Genomic DNA, 26789 nt, shown 5'->3' on the forward strand with positions numbered 1-26789 from the left:
CACTTACACCTTTTGTGGTCAGGCCATGGCCTACAGTACGTGGTCGGCTTCACAACCCGCCAGTTCACTGTCTTAGGCATGCACAAGGCTGTCAATGCGCAGACATCTTTGGAGCGCCACACCATGGACCTCAAGCACCCTCTGCTGGAGGTCTTGCACCGGGCTCCTCTGCGCTTTGTCCAGGTGTACACAGACTCACCCCACTGCTATGCTGTGCCGAATCACCACCATCCGGTCATGGGCAGTGTTGTGCTGTGGCCTCCAACATCCTCAGAGCCAGGCCTCCTTTGGACAGGGCTGCGACAGCTTATATTGAGCATGTGCAGGACTGCAGCACAAAAATGGTGGGCCAACTCTCCATGAGACTGGAGTCTGTAACCTACCATGATGGGGGATACCTGCCACACTCAGGGCAGATGATTTCTTCAATGAGGTGGCCCTCCAGTCTCTCCTGGAGACATATCCTGTCGTCTTGCCCGTAATGGACTCAGGACCTGAGCTTGACACAGGTGCTCAAGGACTGCCTTCACTACACTGCGTCTGAGCTCACATATGTCTACATAGAGTCTGCAGGCAAGGGGAGCTCTTATGCCTCCTGGAAGGCCTTCGAGGAGCTCATCTATGGGCACCCACTGAGACCTCTGAGCCACAAGTACAGTGCTTCTCTGGGGACATGTACGGTCAATCCAAAGAGCCTGACCCATCAGCAAGGCTTCCTGGGGTTGGGGCCACACAATAACGCGGCAGTGGGGGACTGTCCTCCCGATTTCAAAATGTGGACAACAAATCCGCAACTTCTGAAGAGGGTGGGCAGGATGTTCCCCATCAATTGCCTATTCGAGGCAGCTCCTGCCATACTGGGGGAGCAACTGGTCCACCTCATCCTAGGGGACCTTTACTCAGATTCCATGAGTGGCGTGCCAGTTGCCACTGTCAAAAGTGACAAACTGCCCCAAGGTCTCCTCCTGGTGGGGAGTAATTCATTTGAAAGCCTGGTAGGGGAGCTGGCCAAGGCAAAGTTCCCCTTCCCTCACACTTTTGGAAGGGCAAGGGTCCTTTTGGAGGAGGCTCAGATGGATGTCACCGACCTGTTACCAAAAGGCTTAATGGAATATCAGCCAAATTTTTTACCGATGCTGCGCTTCCTCACTGGAGCGAGGAATCAGAGGGCGAGTGTGGTGCCAAACAGGAATCATGCCGTCCAGTCATTGGCCACCTCCCCAACCAAGGAGGCTAAATTGGTTACCTTGGTCACCAAAGTGGCCAATGAAATTGAGGACATGGGCCTTTGTTATGGGATGAAGCTGGAGAGGTTTCGTGTTTATAGCATGCCCTGGCTTGCCAGTGTGGACCGCTGTCTACCTGTAGGCCACACTGGACAACAGAGGCTTGCAATCCTTACGTTCGTGTCTTGTATAGCGCTGAGGATGAATGGGGAGTTTGTTGATTATAAACCGCTTATGGATCTGCATGACTCCCTTGCCACCCCCAGTGGGAGCTGCAGAAGTTTTGCATCCTCAGCAGGGAGCTCCTTGAGAATTACAGGGAGTTCCGCCTCTTCAAGCTCCATGCGAATATCAAATTCAGGCAGGACAAGTGGCCCTCCTCTGCCAAACAGGGTCCTTAACTCCCTGTCCAGGAGTTCAAGGAGCCTGTGCAGGTGCCTGAACGGTTTCAAGTTGAGGATGTCCCTCCTGAACCGGTGGCTATTAAGTCGGTCTCCCGAGTGCAGCCAATAAGCTCTGCCTGGAAGTCCAAGTGGTCCAGCTTGCAGTTGAGCCTCATACCACTTGATAAGGCCTTGACTCACAGGCAGGCCTACGGCTTGTATGTGCAGACCTGCCAGAGCCACAATGTGGAGGTGAGGAGCTTCAAGGGCTTCGAAAAGAAAAGGGGAAACAGCCTCTCCAGTTTGTAGGTACTTTGACTTGTACATAGTTTGTACTTTGTGTGGTGTTGTTGTTTTGTTTGGTTATAGTATAGTATAGGTGTTAGAGTAGTTGTGTGTTGCGTGCTCCACTGTTGGAGGTTATAAGCATTAAAAAAAACAAAAACTAGTGGGTCCACTGCATTGGACCCACAGAATCCAATGCACTTAATTGCACTGAAGTCAATGGGAAAACAGCTTTAGGTCAATATCTCAGAAACCGTACATCCCAGAGACTTGGTGGGTGGTGTGGGACCTAATTTGGGGTTGCTGAATACGCCAGTCGTGGTTTCAAGTCTCTACAAGTTAACGTTCCGGAGATATGGCCATTTTAATGTTTTGAACCATGATTTCGAACACTTCTCTTTGACCTAGTCTCAACAACTCATGTACCAGTGGAAAGGCCTTGGCCAAAGTAATCCAACGATATGTGTATCAAGTCTCTATCACCTTCCTAGGCGGAGATATGGACGTTTATATCTCCTCTGACACAAATTTCACTAAGTCCTAATTGCATTAAAGTCAATGGGAAAACAGTTTTTGGCCAATATCCCCAGAACCGCAGGTGCTAGAGACTTGAAAGTGGGTGGTGTGTGACCTAATTCGGGGTCGCTGAACATGCCATTGGTGGATTCAAGGCTATGAACTAATGATACACAAATGTACATTTTTCCACTATGCTGACTAAAAGGACATGGTCAAGGAGTGTTGTTAATCCAACAGAGGAGACTGTAAAAGACCATGTTCCATTTGTTCATTAATTCATAGTACATGTCGTATTCTGAATCTATTTATGTCACTCCTTGGATGGAACTTGCATGTTTTTTTTTTCCCTTCCAAGCGTTGGAACAATTGCATGAGCTGGGAGCCAAGCAATCTGTTGGTGTTCTTCAGTTATGGATGGCTGAATAACGGCCTTCCTCCTGCAACCGAAACAACTTTTTAATCAAGTTAACGTCTGCGCCAAATCATCTTTTTCTTTTGCTAAGCTGTTTTCTTCCCCCTCTGTTCCCCTCTTTCGTCAGTCTTCTGCTCCTCCGTTGCCACACATGCGTACACAAGCACAAGCTCTTTCATCTTCTTTTTTTTTGGTATATTACCTAGTCCCCCGCTAGAATGGCTCAATTGTTTTAGCTGAAGACAGGGCCCATAAAGTGCCATTAAAGATGTATCACCACAGCAGCTAATGTTTTCTTATCCATTGTCGAAGCACCTCCAGGACTAGGAGACTAACAGATTCTTTTCCAGGCCATTTGCAGTCCTCCCTCTAACCTCCTTCTATCCCCCGACTCCCATACGCCACCACCTCTTTCTCCTCCTTCCTCTTCTGCCACATAGGTCCTGCCTTTTTTCCTGGATATGATACAGCTCATCAGCACTCTGATGATATATTGAGATTCCTCATTGGTACAAGTCCTGAACTGTAATCTATTTAGGATAAAGATATACCGCAGAGCCACAGAGGAAGAAAAGGCAGATGAACAGAGTCAGAGAGATGGAAGAGAGTTGATGGTGTCAGTTTCAGCTCCGTCCTTCAGTCCCTGGGTTTGAGAAAATGGGCAATACTCCCAGTTGTACAATAGTTTGTCTCCAGGACACACGCGACTGATGCACTGAATCATTTCTCATCCTATCTTGTTTGCTTCAATGAGATCTGCAGTTTGGGGGCTGCACACTTCATCATCAATTATATTTAACAGTTCAAAATGAAATCAGGGATTGCAGACAGCGTGCAGCAGGCGAAGTTAACTGCTCTCCTACAGTTGTAGTCATTCTACCAGCACAGTTAATGGCATTTTAAAAGAAAAAACACATAGAGACGAGGAAAAGTGCACTTTAAGAAACTCTTTGAGTTTGATCTGATTCCACCGTCCTGCCATTGAATTAGTCATTCATATTATAGACAAAATGGATTACAAGGTCGTGCTCTGGTGAAGGACAACAAGGCTCATAAGTCCGGTAGAAACCACGTTTTTCATTAATACGCACTGAAGCATTGGAATGGTTAAGACAATTATTTCAACGCCATTATCTCTTTCAAAGATGTTCCACTGGTTCAGTTTTGCCATCAACATCAAACTATCGATGTTTTGAGCGTATTCAAAAGCATGATCAGTAATCCAGTAACTGAAAATCAGCAATATAATTGCCAATGAGTATTCTAGCACACAAAATATGTTGCCATATTTTAAATTGACCTTGTTTCTTTCTTCAGCTGACCAGAAGAAGGTAGCAGTGATGAAAATCTGTCTGCTTTGGATTACAGTGAAGAGCCGATTGTACATATAATAGTGGTGCTCACAGCAATACGTAACTCATGACTTGTTTTGTTCTCCATAATTTAAATTGAGAAAAAAATATAAATATTCAAACACCTCAAGATATGCCGTATCAGCTGTTCCTTTGTACAAGCTGCATGTGTTGTGCAAGAGCACCTGAACTCTGTTAATTATTACTGTTTTTAGGGGAGACCCTGGTCTTTAATGAAGCATTTTTCTCAGCTTAACTGCAAACATATATTGAAGCAGGTCAAAGTTAAATCACAGTTTACTCATGTTGCAAACATTGTTTTTGATAGTCATTTCTTAATAAACAAACAGCGTGATGTTCTTCATATCAAAGGGTGAATTAGTCAGGAAATGGTCCCAATGTCCCAGTTCACTCAATGTTACTCAGTTTGTCAAGTTAAGGAGTCTAATTAATAATTATGCATTATAATTTTTAATTTGCTTTTGTAACGGGCGTGCATTGTCTTTAACAGTTTTACATCAGGATTAATGCACGTCCATTAACCCTTAGAAGTTCTGTGTTGTGTTCTATGTTGTGCTGAAGGAAAGAAGGACCCGGAACACGATCAGCTGCTGGTTGCTCTTTTAATGAAGGCAGGACGGTGGATTTGTCTGTACAAATCAACAGCAAAACAAACAAGGCTCTGTAAAATGCAGTCTTCTCCACACGGCACACAGGTCTCAAGCTCCTCCTCTCAGCTAATCTGGCGCGGACTGCACATACATACATGACTGATACTACTTTTTAGTATTAACAGAAAAAATACTTTTAAATAAAAATGTGAAAATTAATTATATAAATTATAAAATGCTCAATGTATTTGATAACATGAATTTATTTTATGCTCAATACAACCAGTGTAAACACTATGCCAAATTAATTATAATAAACACAATGCACATACCTGTACAAATCAACAGAAAAACAAACAAGGCTCTGTCACATGCAGTCTCCTCCACACGGCACACAGGTCTCAAGCTCCTGTTAGCAATTGAACATACAGAAAACACTGTAAACTAGCATGTGGAAACGCGTCTACTTTCAAGCTCGCAAAAAGTCAGTTTACAAAGTTTATATTCAATTTACACATTAACTGCATGTTCACAACCTAGAACCTAACATTTATACATGCATAAAACAAGGTTTGCATTGTCCAAAAACCAAAATAAATGTTCAAAAATAACGAGCAAAATAATACATTACCTCCTCTCAGCTAATATGGCGCGGACTGAGAGAAGCAGGTAGTACAGGTATTAACACCTTGGTCTAAATACAACACTGAGGCATTTATATAGGCAATAAAACACATCTTAAACATATAGAAAACAATATTCATCAGGATTTGGTGACATTTCAAACGTAAAAGTAAATATATAATTTCAACCTAGTTACACTTTACAAATTACAACACAAGGAATAAAAAGAGACCAGTCGGCACTCAAAAACGACTATGTAGGGTGTTTGTAGGCCGCAATATACGACTCAAATTTGTTCGGACTTTCCTCTGCTGCTACTTTCAGCATTTACATTCAATAATTTAGACCTCATTTTCTACCATATCTACCATTCTGTTTAGGTTGTTTGACCTTTTCTTGTTCTGTAAATAAATAAAAAAGTTCTCCTCCCAAAGTGTGTGTGTGTGGGGGGGGGGGAGGACTGTTGTGCATATGAATATTATCATAACAGAAGAGAGGCACAACATGGGGCTGAGAATGTGTTCTTCGTCACCTTGCAAGGCTCATATGTGGCTGATTATAGGGTTTAACGATTTCTTTAAAAATACAAATTTTGATCGAATTTTTTTTTTAAAAGAATTAACTTAGATAAATGGAAAGCTGGACATTTCCCATTAGGTATTTCAGCCACAGAAATAGAAGTTGAACAGAGGTTCCCATTTAAATCAATGTAGACGGGCAGCCTTTTTTTATATGTACCGCTGCAATGAAAAACCAAAGAAAACTAACTAACAAGTAGACAGCTGGCTAGTTCCTAGCTTGCTAATTCCACTTTGCTTTCATGAACAGCATGGAGAGCTGAACAGCAAGCTGGTGGCCAGCAGCAGCACTGTGTCCAACTGTCCCTCTGCCTCACTCAGCCACTAGGAGACTTCACCTCACCTGGAGACGTGCAGACAGCAGCTCCACTCTGCCTCCTTACTGCCAATACTCTTTACAGCCTACTGATGTGTGCTGTCACCATAACAACTATGACAACAATTTTCATTTTGTCACGTACCAGCCAAACGACCATAGCAAAAAGTTACAACTACTCTCATTCTATTCCCATGGTTAGGACCTTGAAGTCAGCAGAGAGCAGGCCCCGTATCTGGCTTTGAAGACTGCATCTGCCTTGAACTTTTGGAGGCGATCTTTGCAGATGCCAGCATGACGCCGCAGCAAGTCAAAGAGAAATCAGACTAGCAAGGAACGTGCTCTGATCACTGGCGATCGGATTCTGCACAGGCCTGACTCATCTCAAACAAGCTTGATATATCATGATTTTTGGCTGCAGGGGCTGGGGTTCAGCAGAAGTTACATATAGTCTCACTTTGAAAAGCCTTTAACCACAAGCAACAGCACTCCTGAGCTACACCAGTTATGCAAAAATAAAATATAGCTGAATGTGAAGAGGCCTAGTGGGATCACAAGCTTTATGTTTATGTTGCTTATTCATACCTGCTCCCTTTGCTACATCATGAAGTTTAAAAGAGATGGTGGCCATTAGTGTGCGTTTAAATGTAATCCACCTGTGAGAATTTGGTATTTGTCTCCACAGGATTTTCCATCAAGCCCTGCTGTAATGGCTTTATTCTCCACCAAATTGGAGCTAAATTATAAAGGCTTGGCGAACAAAACCCTGACAAGATGCGGAGATCTAGTCTAATCAACACCCCAAGTGAGCCGCCTTGAGTGATATCTGATGTGTGACAACTCTGTAAGCCCTCTGAGAATTTTGTCTTCCTAGGATAAAAGTGTGGTTTGCACAAGGAGGAGCAACTGAGGTCTCTCAGGATGCTTTGCTTAGTGTCACCAAAGTCCTACCCCTGTCTATGTGATGTTGTTATTCCCTACAGAATATACACTGCAGCTTTCACTTTTCACTACCTCTTATGTTGTCTTGTTGTGACTCTGTTCTACTTTTCTTTAGTCTCCTCAATTCTTATTCTGCGGTCTGACATTGTACCATAACTGCATTTTTTTTTCTTACACTGTTTTTTTTCTGCTTTCAACACATGAAAAAATAACCGAAAGATTGAAACCAAGTTCAAGAAAGCACGACGCATAAGCTCCTGATAGCACATTCATCAAGTCCACATAACTCTCCATCACCTTATTCCCCTCCATCAGTCCCTTTCATCATCTCATATAAAAACATAGCATTAAAATAAGTGCCTGCATCAGAATTCACATCACTTTCCAATCCCTGGAAGCCCCCCATACAGAATATCACATTTCAGATAAGACACTGGGAGGCTCATGTATAGCAACCCTTATGGACATCTGAGCCATGTTCTCTAATCTTGACAGATATGAGACAAGGCGCAGTCCGGTCCGGTTAATGGGTCAGTGGCCGTCTGTACAAACAAGCCAATAGATAAACAAGCCGTGAAGACAGGATGAAGGAGGAGAAAGATGAAAGTCAGGGGAAGGAGTCAAGAGAGAGGGGTCGAGGGGCGGCGAGGCCGTGAGACGGGGAGATGATGAACCACTACAAAGGCAAAGAGAAATCAAAATGGAAATGAGGCGCCACCAAAGAGCACTCCGGTCTCCCACTAGATGAGTTTGAAAGCCCGGCAAGAGTGAAGGCAGGAAAGAACGCGGCTGAGCTTCATGATGAGGTTTGCAACTGCATTTACTGAAGATCAATATGACTATCTTTGGCAATTGCATAAATAAATTAATACATATATATATATATACACACACACATATATATATATACATATATACACACATATATATATACATATACACACACACACACACACATATATATATATATATATATATATACGTTAATGAATAAAGATTAAAAATAAGATTTTACTGCTGGTAGTTACAGACTGAAGACTCTAGTCAGATTTACATGCAAATTTATCGCAAATTTTGAGAAAGAAAAAACAATCTGAATGAATGCTTGCACTTTTTCCATAATGTCCTAATGTTATGTGATTATTAGGAGTTGGTTAATGGAGATGGCACAATTTCTCCAGTTGGAAAACCATCCTGCCATTGCAGAAGAAGATGACATAATTAAAACAGAGCCAGCCAAACCTCAAACCTGGTACTGAGACTTCTATTTATAATAATTATAATTTGCCACTATATTTAGTTTCTTCAGTAAAATAAAAAGAATAGCAATAACGGAAATTTGTCAAGAACACACACTAAGCATCATATACTGAAAAAATATACAAATATGATAGATGTCCTGCTCCTCCATTTACAGTAAAACCAACAATACACAACTACTACAACTAACATTAAAAATAAGTTGATTTACAAGTTGATGCTTGAAAAAAACAACTAATTAGTAGGATCAACACAATCATACATTGCAGAAACTTGCATTAAAGTAATAATGAAGATCTGTATACTCATTAACAAAGGTCAGATGTCTGATAAAATGCTAGGTGAAATACCAAGCACTTTAAAAGGGCATGGAATATATATATACTGTATGAATATTCTTGAGCCTTGAATAATTGAATAACCGACACTAGGCTGTTTTGGGTATGGATGCAGTCTCTGTGTGTGGTAGAAGAAAAAAAAAAGACACTCTTGCAAGCTGGTGCTGCTCCTTCTTTATTTTTTCTGAATAAAGTGCTCTTTGGCTGGTAAGTAGAAAGTAGAAGGTTTTTTTATTTGCTTTTCACCTCCACAGATCATACCTGACATTAAAATGATATTACTTTGGTAATGTATGCATTGTTATCCGCACTAATGAAGATAGGATGCTGCTGTTCCTTGTTGTAACACAACAATATGGGCATCAGTGCAATTTGTTAGGAATTCTGCACTCATATTGCAAAAAAAAAAAAAAAGTTGCAGGAATAAAGATTTGAAATGCAAAAGATGGAATTATGAGTTTGGGACGATGGAAAAGTCACAGAGGTATTAAGAAAGCAAGTGCAAGTTAGAAAGCAAACGATGAAATGTGATTTAGGAGAAGGGAAGAACAGGAACTGAAGAAGGAGGAGCTGCAGAAACAATGGGCCTCATTCACCAATATCTTCTTAAGAATCTTCTTAGATTTTTTTCTTAAGTCCTTCTTAAGAAGATTTCTAAGAAGACCCTACATCAGATTCATCAATGTGTTCTTAAGCCGCTGAATTGTTCGCAACTGTGTTCTTAAATTGATGAATGCCATCTCCTCGTAAATTGAGTGGGCGTGCCGGGTACCATAGTGTAGTGTGTAAGCTCAAAATATGTCTTTAGTATTAGTTTGAGGGGGTTGATACCTTGGCTTGATTTTATTTATTTTTAATTTTTTTTATCAAAGATGAAGTCCCGCAGAGCCAACTTGCAACAGAACCAGAACGGACAGAGCCCTCCTGCAGCAATATATATGCCATTGTTTTGTAGGCCTTGGATGGAGAAATGCCACCTATAAATAGGGTGGTATCACTAATGAACGGCATGATTTCCAGTTTACTTGATTCATGTTAAAGCGTTGGCACATTTAATTTAATTAAAATGAAAAAAAAAGAAATGAATAAATAAATACATAAATATGACAGAAATTTCACTGTAATGTATTTTATTGAACTTAACAAAAGAAGACAACACAACCATGCCAACATGTCAGCACTGAAATGTGCAAATAGCTGGCACTCTAATCAATGAGAGCATTTCCACCGGGCGCGCTGCGGAACGTTACAGCAACGTCTCAGCTGCGGCTCTCCGCGAGCATTAGGTAGGACTTCTATTTTCTCTGCGAGCCGCTGCTAAACCGCGTAAATCTCAACAGAGCAGATCGCACCAGACAGAAAGTCCGACTCAGAATCAACGTAATACACTTCCGCCCCCTTTCAAAATAAAACACAATATGCAGTTCATGCAGCCTAAAACTACTTCACATCAACATTATGTTATGACCGAGGCACCAGATCAGCAATCAATCAATCAAAGGATCTCAGAGGATCGGTGACACGGACGACAAGAGACTGATTGTTGAAGTGGAACATCATACAATCATTTATGACATAACACATTGTTTTTATAAGGATATATGGTCAGATCAACAGATCTTCCACGTCAGAGAAGCAAAGTAAGCTGTTGGTTGTTGTTGTTGTTTACTTTATACACACAGTTTATCACGGGATCTCGCGGTCTCCCATATGTTCAGGATTATCACGTGTTCTCGTTATCTCGCGTGTATACGGCTGGCTCGCTATGCTGCCGTTCTGCTGCATTTGTTCTTAAGAACGGTTCGTGAATGAGGCCCAATGAGAGAGTTTTAGCTTCAACTAGAAAAAATAACTTGAAAATTAGGGCAAGAGGGAGGAAGGTGAGGTGAGATAATGAATAAGAAATATGTAGAGAAATAGCACAGAGGGGGTGAACAGCAAAACAGCACAGGAAAAAAAACACAGACAAAGCAAGGAAATAACAAAGGAGAGTGTGGAGGAGAGATTATGTGGAAGAGAGAGAGAGAGGAAATGAGACACTGATGGAGACAGACAGGAGGGAGGGCTGTTGGGAGACGCAGAGGCAGGATGCCAATATGATGTCTTCATCTTTCTGTTAACGTCATGTCAAGCGTATGGCAGCAGATGACCAGGACTGGCAGGGGCAGGTGAGAAACCTCACACAGGGAGTATCAATCTCCTCCGCTGCCCCCTCCTCTCCCCCTCATTTGCCATTTTCACCTTTATCATCTTTTTTACCCCCTTATAGTTCAGGTGGGTTGTACTCTTTGCTCTTCTGCTTTGAATGCATTTTTATGACAGACTATGGTAGGATAATTGGAGGTTAAAAATCACACCTCCATTTTCACCCCCAAGGGCCTCCGACAACATCTGAATGGTTGAATTTTTTTTTTTTTTGCGTTTTTCTATATTTGAGTTTTACAGGGTTAAGAGACTCCCGAGGTGGTGGTCGGTAGCGTAGTGGGTTACGCAGGCGCCCCATGTGTAGAGGCTACAGTCCTAGCTGCAGCTGGCCCCGGTTCGAGTCCAGCACCGGACGGCCCTTTACTGCATGTCATTCCCCTCTCTCTGCCCCCTGTTTCCTGTCTCTCTTCAGCTATCCTATCCATTAAAGGCATGAAAAAGCCCAAAAAATACATTAAGAGACTCCCGAGGTGACGTATGGTTTAAAAGGATTAAACATGGGAGACGCAACTGTGGCTGCCAACATCAGCAGCTGATCATAAACAAAGCAGCATGGCTAATTATGCACAACGTCTCCTCTGATCATAAACATGGCGATCTTGAATTAACCGACATCGCTCACTGTGCACAGAGTGTAAACAAACAGAGATCGTTAAGTGAACACCTCCTGTAGCAGCAGCACATACACACTGTACTGCTACAGAGCTAACTGTTAGCCAGCTTTGTGACTGCAGCTGGGAGAGACTGCTGCAGGAGGAAAGTGCCACTTCGACTCGTTCTTACTTTTCTTAACCAGCCGCCGGCTCCCGCAGCTCGTTCAGAAGAGTCAAAAAGTTGCTAATTATAGCAACAAGGTTGTTAAGTTGGCAAAACTGCTTCTCTGGCTTTTACAAATGACTGTGTTGTTGTCCTGTAGAGTACTACATCACATTCCGCTTAGCGATCTATCCAATCAGTAACCAGGCTGTTTTCAGGGGAGAAAAAAGACCCTGCTCTTCTACAGGGACTAAAAAAGTCCCATGAAAAGCCTGCTCCGGACTGCTTGTATTCAAATTAGGGGCGTTTCGGTGAGTAAGACCTGTCTCATTCCAGGTTTTACCCGGTAGTGGAAACAGTCCTATTCTGAGAAATTACCTGACGATGTCATAGTGATGTCATCAGGGTGATTGTGACGTGGGCTCGAGGTATATTTCTGAAAGCCTTTTTATAAACAGGGGAGGAAGATGAAGTCATTTATCAGACAGGGAAGGTCGAAGGAAAGATGCCATTGAATTGCATTAAGGGAATTTTAAGCACCTAGCTAACTACACCTGACAAAGTTAGTCAAGTAACTAGAGACAAACTGACGGACAGACGGACAGAAGTGGCTAATAATAAACAAACAGACACACCTACATGGAGAGATGTAACTATGACTTTAATGCTACAACAGTAAAATACAATATAAGTTATAAATCCATAGTTAGCATGGACTACTGCTAACACATCATGCTACTACGGGCGCAGTAATGTGCAGCGGCAGCCCACTGCTCCCTGCATGGTGTGTTCACTTGTGTGTGGAAAAAAAGGATGGGTTAAATGCAGAGGTTGACTTTCCCCATTGTGGAATTAATGAAGGATACATTTTAATCTTAATCTTACTGCAGTAAATAAACCTGTAATGTTCTTGCTTGAAAAACAACATTAATGGTTAACTTAGCTGGCTAGCATTAGCTTTAAGAAGCTAGTGTTAGCCACTGATACGGCTTTGACATTGCTGACACACATGATGCAAGTTGTAAAAATGATAAACTATAACAGGCTGCAACTGATGAATATTTGGTCATTTGTAGAATCATAAATTAGGCAGGTGTATACCAGTCGGCACCTCCGTGTCTGAGCAGGGAGGCAAACCAGGAAGTGCCTTAAGCTGCATTCTACCAAAAATTCTAGCAGGGGGTGCTAAGTTTTGTCATGAACTGGCTCATAGATCATGACAAAACAAGGGAGACCACACATGTTTTGAAGTTATATAAGAAAATAATGTTTATTTAATTAATTGAAAACAACACAAAGAAACTTTTAATTATGTGAGTCAGTATATCAGTGGTGAGGTGTGTGCATGCATGCGATGTGGTGAAATGCAGGTGTATAGCTGAAAGTAACTAACAAACTAAACAAAACCAACTAAACAAGACCAACTAAAACAGACCAATGTGGTGGCTATGGAGGGAGGGAGGAAGGAAGGAAGGAAGGAAGGAAGGAAGGAAGGAAGGAAGGAGAGAGGGAGAGAGGGAGGGAGGGAGGGAGGGAGGGAGGGAGAGAGAGAGAGAGAGAGGAGAACTGAGACCTCAGCTCCTTTATATAGCCTCACTGATTGAGACTGGATTCAGGTGTGCTCCTCCAGCCACTCCTCCAGCCTCTGCAGACTGGAGGAGTGGCCTGACCTGTGGCTCCTCCTACAAAGGAAGACAAATGCAACATGCCACAACACACAGAGGGAGAGGGGGTCATCACAGTTTGGCTGCAAAAAAAATCTGTCCAATCATTTCAATGCTAAATTAAACTTGATTTATTACCTCAAAATTTTTTTTAGGACACTATAGTGTCCAAAGTGTCCCAAGTAACACTATAGTCTCAATCACTTGTAAAAAACCTTCTTCAAGACAATTTGATGTTAGTAGATGTAATTCAAATAATGGCCCCATTTGGAAGAAAATAGAAGATAAAGAATATATATACATATATATATATGTATATATGTGTGTATGTATATATATATATATATATATATATACATTTATATATATATGTGTGTATATGTATATATTCAAGTATGATGGGCTTGGCTACCTTTGATTGACAGGTCACTAACAAGGCGAGCCTCCATCAGGAGAGAAGCAGAACAATGTGTATCCACGGCAATAAAGTTATATATAACATTACATAGATATAAAAAAGGACGTTTACCGATTTGGGCTCATAACTTTGACCCTTTCACTGTATTTTCACTTAATGACAGTTTATTTGAATGTTTTATTCATTAAATGTCTTGTTCAGCATTTGGTTGGACTAACAGACACTCCAAGGAGTCGCTGGTTATTTTTCTTAGGTAAGTAACATACATTTTGTTTTTGTTTTTTGCTAGCCAAATCTAGCATCCCAGTTAATGCTCCAGTTAATGCTAATATGAATTAGCAGCGACTTCTCTCAGTCAGGTTGAGGTGTAGAGAGGTGTGTAGTCAGTGATCAGATCCCTCTCGCTCCTCCACAGTCCAGACAAGGGCTGTGTCCCAAAGTCAAGGAAGGATGCTCAAACGGCTGGATTTGAAGGACACTACGTCATCGACATCCGCCGAAGGACTGTCCCAATGTCGAGGATGCTCCGGAGGACAGAGTCCTTCTTTTGCCCAAATTCCAAGGATGCATGTGTGTATCCTCCGTGCGCTCCGACTACCCATAAAGCATTGCGCACACCGGTCTACCGGGAGGTTTAAAAATAGAGAGCGTAGAAACAGCGACGCCGGCGGCACAATATGCATTTAAGTATATAAGTATTTTCAGTTTACACTGAATGTTATCACATAACTTACAAAACGTGTGTTCAAAGTCAAGCAAAAAAATATGAATAAGCATATGCCAGAATATTAAGCTTAAAGATAATAAACGTCATCTTGATACATTGCCAGTTAAGTTAATTAATGTCGTCTCAGTCGCTAAAGTTATTGTTAATTAATTTATATGCGTCAGATGATGATGTACTATGTGCAACTATGTCATTCAGAAAGTTATACATTTTTTTATTGTGTTTACAGAGACCGAAAGTCCGCTATTATCCGTTATTGTTATTTATAAATAACTGTTATTGTACTGTACTGTAAAATAAAAAATAAAAAATCACAGAACATATTTCCATGATGAATTATGCTCCGCTGCTTTTATGAAACTAAGTAGCGGCCAAATTCCGCCAGGATCAGTTAAATATTCAGGTTTAATCCACTTTATGGCTTTTACTTGATAAATCGTGGAGATTCAACCTTAAAGCATCTTCTTCCATTTTTACAAATATGTGTCAGAGTGCTGATGCCAAAGACACATCCATGTCGTGAACTGATTTTTTTTAAATTGCGGAGCTGAATTTATTTATTTATTTTTATTAAACTGATAAGAACAGATACTACACTTGACCTTAGCCAAAAGGCTGAGAGCGGCGCTGAATTTAAGCAGGACGTCCAATTACGCAATGACGCACAGCTGCACACTCCGAAGGCTGTCCCATTTGTGCGTTACACCAGAGAAAGGAAGGACTCTTGCCTCGCCTCCGGAGGACCCGACTCCGAAGGAAGGATCCTACCAAGGAAGGATCCTTGACATTGGGACACAGCTATGGTCTGCTCCCCGTATCGGAAACAAGATGGCGACGCAAGATGGCGACGCAAGATGGCGACGAGTGTAACGCTGAACTCGATGCTTCCAACGGACCACAAACCAATGGGTGATGTCATGGTGACTATGTTTATATACAGTCTATGGTATATGCATGAGAAAAAATATGATGAAAATTATTTTTTTAAACAAAATTTATTTTAAAGCCAGTTCTTTGAGTCGTGTGTGTTTTTTTCTGAGCATTTTAATGCTTTATTTAATAGTGACCGTGCCGTTGCAACAAGGACTCAGCCTTGGTGGTATGCGCTCTACCAGTGAGTCACTGAGACACCAAGGCTGTGCTTCAAAGTGTACTGTGCTAAATGCTGCATTAAATGTGTTCTTGCAGAAGAAAGCTAAGAGACAAGAGATTCAGGGGTTACATGAGGTCACACTGACATTAAGTTCCATTTAGCCTGCCATTGATACCATAGAACCGTGGTAACTCATATAATCTAAAATAGTTTACTCCGTCGACCCAATGGACCTCTTTTCCTCAGTCTGTGATACAGACTGTCTGTTCCACTTTATATATTGGACTTTGGTGGAGCATTTTTGTTCCATCAGTAATGTTAGTATTGCAATCATTCATGAATGATCAGCTATGAAACCCAAATACTCCAGGGACCTGTAGCCAGGATCCTGCTTTTCACTTTGATTTTGAAAGCCCACTGTAGAATTTGTTGTACCTGTAATGCTCCTACAAACAGAATAAATTGGATCCAAATATATTTTTTATACATGCCCAGGGACTGGAGCGTGAATTTGCCTGCTTGCAGTTGCTGATATGGAGAGAAGGGGAGAAAAAGCCTTAATGTCAGCGGTGACAGCAGATCCCTAGGGAAGCAAAATGATAGAGATTGACTGCCCCTGAACTTAAATGGAGGTGTGTGTGCTCAAGACTGACAATGTGTGAAGCATCATAGTACGCCCCTGAACCCTGTGGTGGTAGTTGTGTGTGTGTGTGTGTGTGTGTGTGTGTGTGTGTGTGTATGAGAACACCATAAATTCTTTTCTTTCCACATGTCAAAGAAAACACCTGAGGGTGACACACAGGATGGATGGAGGGGGGAATTCAAAGCTCATTAACCAAAGACTATAATGAGGCGGTTTCATTTGTGCACACTTGTGCCTATTATCTTTCAACTCATTAGACACTGGGGCATGGAGATGGAGATGCCCACCCAAAAGTAAAGCAGGGAGTTTATTCAGGTATGGACTGGGCCAGCCAGGTTCATCTGAGGTTGCTCAGACAGCTGACTGAATGAAATCAAAGTACCGAGCATGTATAAAATGTGAGGATACAGAGTGCATGAGAAGTAGGCAGGGGTATTAAATGCAATGAATGTCGTAAGAATTTGTCTGATGTAGTGACATATTGACAACTAGCTGTTAGTAAATTGTAGCGTATATTGTGGCAAGTAGTCACTAAGTCTCTCCACCAGATTCACATGTTTGGTTTCCTCCAAACAGCTGCTGTGTAACCTACACTTTATTAACACAAAGACATGTCATTTTGGTGCATTTTCTGAACTAACTGATGCAGAGCTTTTTCTTAAGAAAACAGTGTCTTTATGTTCACAGGAATGTGAGTCTCATGTCAGTTCCTATGTCATACCCGGCAGCTAAAAGTGCCTGCTCCCATTATAGGGATTAGGGCTGTTTTGAATACCGGGCAATACCCGGAATGAGGCGGGTCTTACTCGCCGAAACGCCCTGAATTTGAATACAAGCAGTCTGGAGCCGGCTTTTGTCTTTTTTCATCCCTGTCGAAGATCAGGGTCTTTTTTCTCCCCTGAAAACAGCCTGGTTACTGATTGGATATGTCGCTAACCGGGATGTGACCTACTAAGCGGGATGTGACAAACAATAGACGCCATTTGTAAAAGCCAGCAAAGCAGCGTTCCCAACTTAGCAACTTAGTTACTAAATGTAGCGACTTTTCAGACCCCCTTAGCGATTATTTTTCAAAAAAGCGACTGGAGACAAATCCATCGACTCCTTCTAGCTGTGTAGCAGTACAGTGTGTATGTGCTGCTGCTACAGGAGGTGTTCACTTAGCGATCTCTGTTTGTTTACAACAAGCACCAGACACTGTGCACAGTTAGCGATGCCGTTAATTCACAATCACTATTTTTATGATCAGCGGAGATGCTGTGCATAATTAGCCATGCTGCTTTCAGCTGCTGACGTTGTGCACAGTTAGCGACGGCAAAAACCATACGTCACCTCCAGAGTCTCTAAATCCCTCTGGGGGCTAACTTGTAGTGGAGACACGCAGAGTGAGCGGACTTTTGAGAGGGTGTGGCCTGAGACTTTCCCGGTGAGAAACACGGCTATTTGTAGTTAGCCAGGAACTGTAAAAGTAAAGTTGCAGAAAGCACGAGTTGTTTGTAAAGCCAAAATTAGGATTATACATATTTATACTTATTCTTAAAATTATATTATTAATTTATGAGAGACAGTTATGCAGCTGACCTCCTGACCAAAAAAACTCCTGAGGGAGAGCTGGACACACTAACAATGCTGCTGCACCACCTTGAGACATTTATCTCCAAGGAGTGTGCAGTTTACTGACAGATCAGCCACACATCCTGAGCGACGATTAAGTATCTTGTCAGATAGTCAGCCCAGGGGACCTCAAGGGCAGCTGGCCAGACATGGACAACTTAAACTACATTGGATGTTGGATGCAAAAAAAATAAAAGAAAAGAACTGGCCAACTTAACACATAGCTCAACTGAGAAGGATCCATTTTTACAGCCATATTAATCAAGCACAGTTCTTCATGCTGACAAAGACAAGCTCATCCTTTGGTTAGTTATGCTTCCCCAAACCCCTGAACCTTGCGAAAATGAAAGTCAACGTTTTTAATAAAAGTTAAGCAATTACTGGAAGATGTCATGTTCTATGTCACCTTCTTAACTGCATCCAGTAGTTAAATCAAATGTTTGTTTTTTTTTTAAAGTTGTTTTGGTTGTTTGTTTTTAGTTGGGTTAACGTGTTTTTTTTAACTCTTTTTTTGTTATTATTATTTCCTTTTTTTTATTTATTATTTTATCTTACCTTAATTTATTTTTTTTATTTATTTTACGTAATTAATTTCTAAGCTGCCTCCATTGTTTCCTCACTGTTCCATGTTGAGATGGCGGTTCCTCAGTTTGTGCTTTGTTTTTTGTGCTTTGCTTTTTTTTGGATGGGTGGATGGAGGGTCAGGGTGGAGGGTTGGGGATGGGCGGAGGATGTTTGCTTGTTTCTATGTTTTGTTATTATTATTATTACTTTCTACCTTTTTATGTTGCATCTCTCTTGTATGAAAAGTGCTATACAAATAAAATCTGATTGATTGATAGATTGATTGAATGATTAATTGATAGGGTTAATTAAACGTCATTTTTCATAAGACACAAAAATGGCTGAAACCACATTTTGTACCGCTGTAACATCCACGTTTGTATTTGTCATGCACATAACACTGTGTAAGAAAACCATTCTAAGGTATTGTTAACTCAGCAGGGAGCCAGAAAGACAAAAGCTCCGGTCAAAGGGAGCCAGTCAATTCATGATGGCCTTAAAACCACATTCTCTCTTCTTAGCATTATCTGGGGGCGATGCTGAGAATGATGGGCTTCTTTTATTCACATAAAGCCCTAAGCACCTGCGGTGATATTAGTATGTAAAGTACTGCAATAGACACCATTTACCTCAGAATTTGAATTTTAAAAAATGAAAAAAAGTTGCAGCTTTTCAAGAAAAAAAAAACAGTTATGTGCAAAAGTATGTGATTCAGTGTCACGCCCTGTCTTTGCGAATGTGTGCTCTGAAGTGAGCGTATGCATGTATGTGGGTGTTCACAATTGAGATGACAGCAATTAGAATACATCACACAATAGATATTGATGTGATCACACACACCCCCATGGAGTCACGCGACATACATATATGCAGTAAACACCAAAGAAATGGGAGACAGTTACTACTCCAGTGCTAATATTAGCGTGCTGAGCGATACAGATGCCCTAGAGGAAGTTATTTCTCACTCTCCAAGCCTCTTCTACAGAAAGATGGCATGGATATGAACGCTTTGCTCGAGTACACATTTGCATAGTGATCCTAATAATCTGATTTTCCTCTGGCTGCTATTGTGTTCCCTTTTATAAAAGTGGTTATAAAATCCAAACGTTTATTCCAGCAGTCCCTTGGGCCAGGTTTAGTCATCGCAGGATTCTAACAAACCCACTTCAACATATAGCTTTTGTTTTCTCCTCCAGAAGCTCTTTGTAGTATTAAGGCAACAGCAGGAGGTGTGAGAGACACTGATTCATCTATGTTCTATATTCTGATTTATGTCTCTCTAATGTCTTTTTTCTGTTTTTCATAATTAAGGGGAGACACTACAAGGGAACAGGGTAATTTTTTAAATGATGATATCACCATGAAACTTCCCTAGCTTGTTATTTACATAAAGACGTCATTTTTTTTGCATTACAAGTTTTTGAAATGTTATGTTTACATATGCAAATGAGCTGTTGTGACTCATTAAATATGCACTAATTTGCATATCTCCAGGACATAAACCTGAACAGTGGATAAAGCAGATTTCAAAGTTATTATTTTATTTTGTTGATATATTAGATAAAAAGTTTTTTTTACAGAAGTAAATTTGGATATCTTCTTTTATCATTTCATAAATCAGAAATTACTGTCAAAAGCCATATATATATATATATATATATATATATATATATATATATATATATATATATATATATATATATATATATATATATATATATATTCGTACATTTGTCATGTTTATAGGAACACAATGTTCTCTAGATCAGGGTATGAATGGTGTATAGACAAACCACTCTGTAGAAACCTTCAGAATATAGTTAGGAATAAAGACTTTTATGGCTCACAGCATGAAAAACGACTAACTTTGAGAGAAGAGCCTTTAAATATATCATACATTCTTAATGGAAATTAAGACAAGATATTGCATCTAATTCATAGCAAGAAAACAGAAACACACAATATTGTGCAGGAGAATAGGAGCTTTCTAACGATGCCTGTGATGACGAGGTTTAGACTACGTTAGCGGTACCACGCGCTAACTTTTACTGAATTTAAGAAGAAATCCAAAAGGCACAAATGGATCAAATCTTGTCAAATGTACCCCTAAATGTTTGTTTTGGATGATTCCTTTCCATTTTATGAAAGAAGGCGAAATTGAAAGTATCGTAAATTTGGCAGCACTGTCTGTCGATTCTTTTACGAAGACAGTACAAATTAAAAGAGCTGCAATGGCTCATTTCACTTCAGTGGTTTTAATTTGAGCAGCAAGAAGAATTAAATGGTGCTGGTATACGTGTCAGTATCAAGTGATGTGTTATGGTATCCATTGGCAACCAGATTGTAGAGTGCTCTGCTTTGAAGTGCGTGGCTATAGTAACAAGGTGGATGGAGATATAAAAAAAGTGACACATCAAAGAACACATTCACACACACCATTGTGAGTTAGCAAACTTTCTCATCGTTACAACACACAAGCAGCTACGCACAAATCCTATTCTTATGACACACACACCATTATCTAAAAGCATGTACTCATTGTCTTCTTTTCTTTCACTCACATATATATCATTTGTGGGTTTTGGCGGCATAAAAAAGTACAGACATCCAAATGGACAAAAAATATTATTATTCCTGATTTGGAAAGAATGAAGCTTCTATGCTTCTTTGTGACACTAAAAGAGAGTGCACATGTCCTTACGCATGCACCTACAGTTTGCTTTTGTAAAAAAAAAAACGCTACAATTTCATTGAATTTAGGCTACAAAATTACTGATCTATGTTTAGGGCAAAAAAGTACTGGTAAGGTATTATAAAACACAGTTTAAACAGTAAGTAAATGTACCTAAATCCTGGAAGTTAGTAGGTAAGAGGACGATGTAACGGAAGCAACATAGTTTGGTAAAATGTTATCCACAAAACATGAGGCACAGAAGTTCAGTGATGTTTAAACCACATCGTTTACTTTTGTTTTCACATGGGACACGGACCCAGTTCTCCTGGGCGAAAGTCTGATATTTGTCCCACCCATAGACTGTATAGAAATAATGGACGTAGTCACCGTGACGTCACCCATTGGTTTGTCACCAATGTCACTCGTCGCCATCTTGCGTCGCCATCTTGTTTCCGATATGGGGAGCAGACCATATCTGGACTGTGGAGGAGCGAGAGGGATCTGATCACTGACTACAGCCTCTCTACACCTCAACCTGACTGAGAGAAGTCACTGCTAATTCATGTTAGCATTAACTGGGATGTTAGTTTTGGCTAGCAAAAAACAAAAAGAATGTTACTTACCTCAGAAAACTGAACAGCGACTCCTTGGAGTGTCTGTTAGTCCAACCAAACGCTGAACAAGACATTTTTACTGAACAAAACGTTCAAATAAACTGTCATTAAGTGAAAATACAGTGAAAGGGTCAAAGTTATGAGACCAAATCGGTAAACGTCTTTTTTAATATCTATAGCGTTATATATAACTTTATTGACACGTTGCCGTGGATACGCATTGCTCTGCTTCTCTCCTGATGACGGCTCGCCTTGTTAGTGACCTGTCAATCAAAGGTAGCCATGCCCCAAATCATACGATTTTTTATCTTCTATTTTCTTCTAAATGGGGCCATTATTTACACTATTAACATCAGATTGTCTTGAAGAACATTTTTTACTAGTGACTGAGACCATAGTGTTGTCCTAAAAAAATGTTCTGAGGTAATAAATCAAGTGAGAAGTTTTCTCAATTTGCAGTGAAATTATTTGGACAGAAATGTTTTTGCAGCCAAACTTAGCGCTCCCTGCTGGAATTTTCAGTAGAATGCAGCTTCAGGCACTTCCTGCTTTGCCTCCTTGCTCAGACCCGGAGGTTGCCGCCTGGTCCCACCCACCTCGAGTGCAACTTCCACAATTTATACGCTGCATCGCCGTCATTCATAATTATTATGGCCACAAGAGGGCGAAGGACAGTTATGTTTTGCTGCCGGTACAAACCGCCATGGGGTCATTTTTGAGGGGATACCAATCTTGAAAAACTGTCTGATTGAAGAAATACTGTTTGTTTCTGTGAGTCTGCAGTGAGCCGTACAGAGTTTAAAAAAAAAGCTTTTGCAAAGTTTGGGTACCTAATTTCTCGTGTCACAGATAGCACACACAATGTCCCTCACCACATTGTACAAATTTCAAACAGTCCAAGGTCACCCAATTGGCTGTTTCTCAACACTGTAGCAGTCCTGTCCCGTTCAGATCAGGATCGTCTTACGTCTGTCTATGTGCGCGTCCACCTATGAGCATGCACGTGTCCTCTCGTTCCCAGCCGGAACACACACACACACACACACACAGTGGCGGCAGCGACAGCGTGGCTCAGCCCAGGTTTCCCCCACTTGTGCGTATTGGTTTCAGGTTGATGCAGGGAGAGTGCTCAATTAAGAATGCCAGATCATCGATTAGGAAAGGAAGCTAAACCGTCACGCAGACACAGGGGAGGGTGTGTGTATGTGTGTGTGCATATGAGGTGATGCACCTGCTTCGTACAACCCCAATTCCAAAGAAGTTGGGATGTTGTGTGCAATGTAAATAAAAACACAATGCAAATCCTTTTTCACCTACATTGATACAGTACAAAGAGTTCTGAATTTGATGCATTCTGTTTTATGCTGTTTCTTCAGCATCCCAACTTCTTTGGAATTGGGATTGTACATACACTAGCGCCTGCAGAGAGTCCCCAAGCATAATCCTCAGGCGTCTATGATGTATACTTCTGCTGTTGCAACTATTGTAAATCTCTACATCTCGGGCATTATTGAAAATATTGAGTTGTACCGGTCTTGACAGATATAGGATTTCTATCATAAACACCTTTGCTTTTCAGAGGATACAGTTTTTATCCATTTCCATTCCTACAATGTTCATTATTCATTACAAACAGTGCATCCGGAATTGTAACCACCATGTATAGCAAACAGCCACACGGCCTTTATTTACTTTATATCTAAGCTTACCACCTTAAAGCTTATGCCTAAACATAAAAGTCTTTAAACAAGCTTGTCTTGTGGGTCATATTTTGGCTTGTGTTATATTGCTTCTGTTTGTTTATAGCACTCAGTGCTGCTGTGGGCAATAGTGGTTTATTTTTGGTTTATCTTTGGATAAAGATTCAATGCAGATATTTTCAAACACAGTCACACTTTTTTTTTCTTTTTTACCTGGAATCTGACATAAATGGGAGATCCACACTGCAAAAAGGTGTGCCTAAAAACAAGATAAAAACATTAAATCTGAGGGAAATGATCTTGCTGCAGGACAGATCATTTCACTTGATAAGATTTCTTAAATTAAGAGTATTGAATCTAGAAATAAGCATGTTGAACGCTTAAAATAAGAAATGAACTCTTAAAACAAGGTAAATTAAAGCTGCAAGCAGCGATGAACTGGCCCGAACAGAGTGCACTGTGAATTATTTGGTTCTTGTCAAGATAAAAAAAACTTTAGATTTAGAAGTATTAGATAATTCATCTTTTTTTAAGAGTTAATTTCTCATTTTAAGCGTTCAACATGCTTATTTCTGGATTTAACAATCTTAATTTAAGATATCTTGTCAAGTTAAATTATCTGTCCATGCAGCAAGATCATTTCCCTCAGATTTAGTGTTTTTATATTGTTTTTAGACACATCTTTTTTGCAGTGCACATACAGCATCCTCCCCACATTAGCACATCATGCTATCTGCACCACATCAAATAATGGTCACCCTTCAGAGCGAGTCAGAGGTGCAGTGTTTGGGAGAGCAGCAGACACACACTGCTTCCCTGTCCTCACCAGGGGGTGGGGTTGGGTTACAGATACGTTTTAGGACTGTATTGACTGGCCTGTTTTACACAGCTGCTTCAGCATGGTCCTCAGCAGGAACATTAGATGAGGACTGCTGTAGATTTTGTGTACTGTTAATGGTCACAGTAAGATAATCAAGTAATGAGAAGTATCTAGCCAACAGTCTGTCTCAAAAAGTTAGTGTGTGTGTGTCGAAAATTAAGTAGGATGATCGACTCGGACACACAAGCACACACATTTCTGTGTATGCATATGCATGGTACTACCACCTGGCTCTACACAGTCGTGTAGCGCCATTCTCCTGAACAACACATATGCCAGTGTGTTCAGTCCAGTGGCCAGAGTGGCAGCTCCGAGGTTTGGGCTGAGCAGCGGGCATCGTGCCCTTCATGGTCGTGACAGATGGAGCCAGTAGAGACGCGAGGCTATTACAGAGGACGGGGAGGGGAGGGCTGGGGGAGAACGAAGGGAGCAGAAATGAGTTAGGGAGAGGGGGGAAACCAGAGTAAGAGGAAAAGTGGAAAAAGAGCATGATTGAAAAGGAGAGACTAAGATTGAGACCAGGGTGAGGGCAAATTAGTGCAGGATAGAGAGGGAGAGGAAGAGGAAGAGCTAAAGGAGACAAGGAGCTGAAACAATCAGGCAGACGAGAAACAAAGGATAAAGAAATAATGAGAGGGGAAATAGTCAAGTAAAAAAAAAGCAGGAGTCAGTAAAGGGGCGAGATAGCTGCAGAACAAAAGGGGATTTTAAAGACGGCTTTTAACATTGACCCACCAGAGATCGGCCTCATGAGGTGCATGTTGTATTGCCAAGTGGGATCCTGAACATTCATGCAAACTTGTTTGTAGCACTGGCCACCTCTGCTCTGAGCAGATTAGTCTGCAGAAGTGCTTTGCCTCCAGTCTGCCTCCCACTGCCAAGTAAATGGAATGACTGAGAAATAATTACTTTCTGCTCAGTCTAATAAGCAAAAAAGGAATACAGATGGAGGTAGAGGGAAAAGCAGATAATGTGGGCCTCAAGTCAAGGACACAGACAGGCACGCGGGCCAATAAATCTGGATCTGAGAGCGTTCGGACCAATCAAATCCTATTATGAACAATAGCCAGTTGGGCCCATTACCAAGATGGCATATCATTATGACGGCTGCCCATTAAGAACAAATTGGAAAAATTACAAACTCACTATCAATGACGAAATAGTAGCAGCGCAACTGGCAAAGAAAACTTCCCCTTAGTCATGAAAATTCTATAAAAATGAAATGCATTGGAATGCTTCTCGTACAGTATGTTGTCAGCAGTATTGTCTTCTCAGTCTAATAAAACACAACAATTTTGTTGTATAGAAGCAAAAAGAAGAAAAGTATTGTTTGACTTAGTTGTTGGACTTCCCTTTTCTATTGTTGTAGCTTCCGATGTAATTCTTAGTGATTTGCCTAAGTAAGGGGTGGTCTGCTGTTCAATTATTACATTATCAGGACTTGCGAAATAAAGGCTAACCTGATAATGTAATAACCTCCCATTAATGTTATACTTTCTTACATTATTGGTAAAAAAGTGTATTACATTATTGCGAAATGCACTTTATTACATTATCGGGAAGTTATTACATTATCAGGTTTTATTACTTTTTCAACGGACTCAAGTGCAGATTGTTATTACATTATCAGGAATTTATTATATTATCAGGTTCTACAACGCTTCATGTTGTCTGCTATCGCTATGCTGCATCGTTGCAGTGTGTTACGTCTGCTCCCTTGTGTTGTTCGTTAAAGATAACGCGATGCTCCCGTAAAATCCAAACAGTTTAGTTACTGATAAACAAAGTTAAAAGTTAACGAAATGGCGAAGCTGTGGAATATAAAGGTAACATTTAGATTGATAACTTTGCTTTTGTTTTCGTAAGCTTTATGAGTGATTTGATTGCTTATGTTCACATGGGAAAAAGAAAAAAAAATTACAACCCAGTACTATTGAGTATCTTCTTCAGTTTCAGTGAAGACTCAGCACACTGGATGCAGCATCATGATGCTGCATGAGACACGACTGTCTGGTAGCACCAGTACACACACAGACAGCTGCACACACACAAACTCTCACTTACACTGCTACAACCACATCAGGGCGCCTTTGGATATCTCCTCTGTTCTTTTCCTGCCCTTGTTTGCTCACCAAAACCCCCAAGCTTTGTTGCTTCTATGGCCTTTGTCCTTTCTTTACAAATGCAGCATGCACCACCTCGCAGCTTCTAACCAGATCACTGTTTCCGTGCCATGACCTATTTACCCACAGTGCCTCTCAAACCACTAACAGCTTGCCTACTCAGGGTGGAAAGCCACTGAACCCTCTTGCCCCAAGCTTTGGTCATCACCCAGCATTTCAGTGAGCATTAATGTCACAGTCAAAGAGCAATGGCCACGATTTCCAAACC

The 26789-nt window shown here is 40.9% G+C and overlaps 1 non-coding gene across 1 annotated transcript; it reads right to left on the reverse strand.

The window, feature by feature from the left end:
- Positions 1-15056: 15056 nt before the first annotated feature.
- On the reverse strand, positions 15057-15242 carry LOC131978469 (U2 spliceosomal RNA). The gene has a single exon (XR_009394983.1). It is a non-coding gene; the product is annotated as a U2 spliceosomal RNA (small nuclear RNA).
- Between the last annotated feature and the right edge of the window lie 11547 nt (positions 15243-26789).

This window comes from Centropristis striata, chromosome 9 (assembly GCF_030273125.1).
Source record: "Centropristis striata isolate RG_2023a ecotype Rhode Island chromosome 9, C.striata_1.0, whole genome shotgun sequence".
NCBI lineage: Eukaryota > Metazoa > Chordata > Actinopteri > Perciformes > Serranidae > Centropristis > Centropristis striata.